Below are 4,365 nucleotides of genomic sequence, written 5' to 3'. Positions count from 1 at the left end.
TATTGTTTTCTTTGAATCCATTGTACCTGCTAATTCCAGGTCTTTAGGAAGCTCTCCACAAGTGGTCCTTGGCTCTTGGACAACTCTTCTGATAATATTTTTCACTCCTCTGTCAGAAATCTTGCAAGGAGCACCTGGCCATGGCCGGTTTATGGTGAAATTATGTTCTTTCCACTTCTGCATTATGACCCGAACAGTGCTCACTAGAACATTAAGAAGTTTAGAAATCCTAAATGCCATCAGTATGTTTTGCAACAATGAGCTTAAGAAGGTCTTGAGAGAGCTCTCTGCTTTTACCCATGATGAGATGTTTCTTGTGTGACACCTTGGTAATTATACACCTTTTCATAGGTCATCAGTTGAGACTGAACCAGCTGATATTATTTTGCACTGACAAGGGGCAGGATTGCTTTCTAATTACTTATAGATTTCAGCTGGTATCTTTGCTTTCAATGACTTTTTGCACCTCCCTTTTTCATATGTTCAATCCAGTGGTGGGATTCAGCCGGTTCGCACCGGTTCCATAGAACCGGTTACTAACTTTCTGCAAGTTCGCAGAACCGGCTGAATCCCTCTGCGCGTCTAAGGATGCGCAGTACAATTGAATGTCCCGCGCTCGGACCGCGCAGCCACAGACGTGGTGGCCGGGGGGCGGAGCAGTGCGCCCCGACCCGCCCATTCTGTGACAATAGCGAATGAGAATTCACTATTGTCACACGGATCCTCCTCCTGGCCAATCAGGGAGCGGGTCCTCCCGCTTCCTGATTGGCCGAAAGGCAAACACCGTGCCATTGGATGAGGAGGAGGCGCCGCGGGGAGCCGGGGACTGAAGAGAAGCTGCGAGACCGTCCGTGAGGTAAGTGCATGGGTCTCGCGGGGGGATCTCTGGCACTCTGCAATGATTGGGGGCAATGCTGTGGCTGGCACTCTGCAATGATTGGGGGCAATGCTTTGGCTGGCACTCTGCAATCATTGGGGGCAATGCTGTGGCTGGCACTCTGCAATCATTGGGGGGCAATGCTGTGGCTGGCACTCTGCAATCATTGGGGGGCAATGCTGTGGCTGGCACTCTGCAATGATTGGGGGCAATGCTGTGGCTGGCACTCTGCAATGATTGGGGCAATGCTGTGGCTGGCACTCTGCAATGATTGCGGGCAATGCTGTGGCTGGCACTCTGCAATGATTGGGGGCAATGCTGTGGCTGGCACTCTGCAATCATTAGGGGCAATGCTGTGGCTGGCACTCTGCAATCATTAGGGCCAATGCTGTGGCTGGCACTCTGCAATCATTAGGGGCAATGCTGTGGCTGGCACTCTGCAATGATTGGGGGCAATGCTGTGGCTGGCACTCTGCAATCATTGAGGGCAATGCTGTGTCTGGCACTCTGCAATCATTGGGGGCAATGCTGTGCTGGCAATCTGCAATAATTGGGGGCAATGCTGTGGCTGGCACTCTGCAATCATTGGGGGCAATGCTGTGGCTGGCACTCTGCAATGATTGGGGGCAATGTTGTGGCTGACACTCTGCAATGATTAGGGGGCAATGCTGTGGCTGGCACTCTGCAATCATTGGGGGCAATGCTGCAGCTGGCACTCTGCAATCATTAGGGGCAATGCTGTGGCTGGCACTCTGCAATCATTAGGGGCAATGCTGTGGCTGGCACTCTGCAATCATTGGGGGCAATGCTGTGGCTGGCACTCTGCAATCATTGGGGGCAATGCTGTGGATGGCACTCTGCAATCATTGAGGGCAATGCTGTGGCTGGCACTCTGCAATCATTGAGGGCAATGCTGTGGCTGGCACTCTGCAATGATTGGGGTCAATGCTGTGGCTGGCACTCTGCAATGATTGGGGTCAATGCTGTGGCTGGCACTCTGCAATGATTGGGTTCAATGCTGTGCCTGGCACTCTGCAATGATTGGGGTCAATGCTGTGGCTGGCACTCTGCAATCATTAGGGGCAATGCTGTGGCTGGCACTCTGCAATCATTGGAGGCAATGCTGTGGCTTGCACTCTGCAATCATTGGGGGAAATTCTGTGGCTGGCACTCTGCAATCATTGGGGGCAATGATGTGGCTGGCACTCTGCAATCATTAGGGGCAATGCTGTGGCTGGCATTCTGCAATCTTTAGGGGCAATGCTGTGGCTGGCACTCTGCAATGATTGGGGGCAATGCTGTGGCTGGCACTCTGCAATGATTGGGGGCAATGCTGTGGCTGGCACTCTGCAATGATTGGGGACAATGCTGTGGAACTCTGCAATGATTGGGGGCAATGCTGTGGCTGGCACTCTGCAATGATTGGGGGCAATTCTGTGGCACTCTGCAATGATTGGGGGCAATGCTGTGGTCACTGTGCATTGAAAGGGGGGCACGCTGGTCTCTCTGCATTGAAAGGGGGGCACGCTGGTCTCTCTGCATTGAAGGGGGGATGCAGCGCTGGTCACTGTGCATTGAAAGGGGGACACGCTGGTCACTGTGCATTGAAAGGGGGGCACGCTGGTCACTGTGCATTGAAAGGGGGCACGCTGGTCTCTCTGCATTGAAAGAGGGCACGCTGGTCACTGTTCATTGAAAGGGGGCACGCTGGTCACTGTGCATTGAAAGGGGGCACGCTGGTCACTGTGCATTGAAAGGGGGGCACGCTGGTCACTGTGCATTGAAAGGGGGCACGCTGGTCTCTCTGAATTGAAAGAGGGCACGCTGGTCACTGTTCATTGAAAGGGGGCACGCTGGTCACTGTGCATTGAAAGGGGGCACGCTGGTCACTGTGCATTGAAAGGGGGGCACGCTGGTCTCTCTGCATTGAAGGGGGGATGCAGCGCTGGTCACTGTGCATTGAAAGGGGGACACGCTGGTCACTGTGCATTGAAAGGGGGGCACGCTGGTCACTGTGCATTGAAAGGGGGCACGCTGGTCTCTCTGCATTGAAAGGGGGGCATGCTGGTCACTGTGCATTGAAAGGGGGGCACGCTGGTCACTGTGCATTGAAAGGGGGCACGCTGGTCTCTCTGCATTGAAAGAGGACACGCTGGTCACTGTTCATTGAAAGGGGGCACGCTGGTCACTGTGCATTGAAAGGGGGCACGCTGGTCACTGTGCATTGAAAGGGGGCACGCTGGTCCCTGTGCATTGAAAGGGGGCACGCTGGTCATTCTGCATTGAAAGGGGGCACGCTGGTCACTGTGCATTGAAAGGGGGCACGCTGGTCATTCTGCTGGGAAAGTTGGAACTGGTTACTAAAATTTTTGAATCCCACCACTGGTTCAATCCCCTTTTCCTGTGTCATTCCATTTTATAACACATAACTTAATTTCTGAACGTATTTATTTTGGTTTCTTTGTATGTATGGATTGATAAGTTGTTACCTACATGTGGTGAAAATTTCATGTCCATAACATAGTTGCCAACATTTTAAAAAAATTTCCAGGGACACTTTGCAGCACAGCTATCAATTACTTAACACACCCTGAAGCTCCGCCCACTCTGCATAATTAATCTCGCCTACTTATCAGATTATAGAGTCTACTCAATATAGAGAGAATTGCAGGAAATTGAAAAGGGAATTTCAAACTTAAGGCCAAATTAGCAGTTGGAATAAGTCTCCCATTCAGCTGCACTACTTCTGCATAACATTTATGGGCAGCCTGATTAACAGGCGCTTCCAGGGACAATATAAATGACCTGGGACAGGATCCTATTTGCAGGGACTGTCCCAGGAAAAAAGGGACAGTTGGCAAGGATGCAATAACACCTTTAGAAATATATTTACCTAGAAAAATGGTGGCGTTTTTTAATACTTATTTTAACGACTGAATAACACACACTCTGTGATATTTAGGTCTCGTTCACACTGATCCTGGCCGGACCTTCAGAGCGCATGCGCCACTAGTGTCAGCTGCTGCTTGCATGGCGAATATCTCCTAAACCGTGCAGGTTTAGGAGATATTAATTTTACCTACAGGTAAGCCTTATTATAGGCTTACCTGCGGGTAAAAGTTAAAAAGCGGAGTATACTACCGCTTTAAAACAAGGCTTCATCATTATGTTAGTTTGAATTGGTTTTAAATAAAGTTGATTAATTTACATTTCGTTGGCACTAAAATCTCTTCCTGTTAGCCGTGGTTGCATGGCAACAGGAAGGAAGTGGGAGCCCCTGAGCACTATGGGTAGATGAAAGCGAGGCTTGGTTTCTGGGAGGCAGCGGATACAGCAAAATTGTGAGCTAACCCAGCTTTGTGTATACGAGCAAAGGGAGAAAGGTTTCTCAGGTACTGTGTGTGATCGGTGTATGGTTCTGTGTGTATTATTTCACAGAAGTGATTGCACGGAGCCGTGTACACCAGATCGGAAGCAGGAAGAGAATG

This window comes from Pelophylax lessonae (genome assembly GCF_965119305.1).
Source record: "Pelophylax lessonae genome assembly, chromosome: 3".
NCBI classification, from domain to species: Eukaryota; Metazoa; Chordata; class Amphibia; order Anura; family Ranidae; genus Pelophylax; species Pelophylax lessonae.
This window is presented reverse-complemented; position numbering follows the sequence as displayed.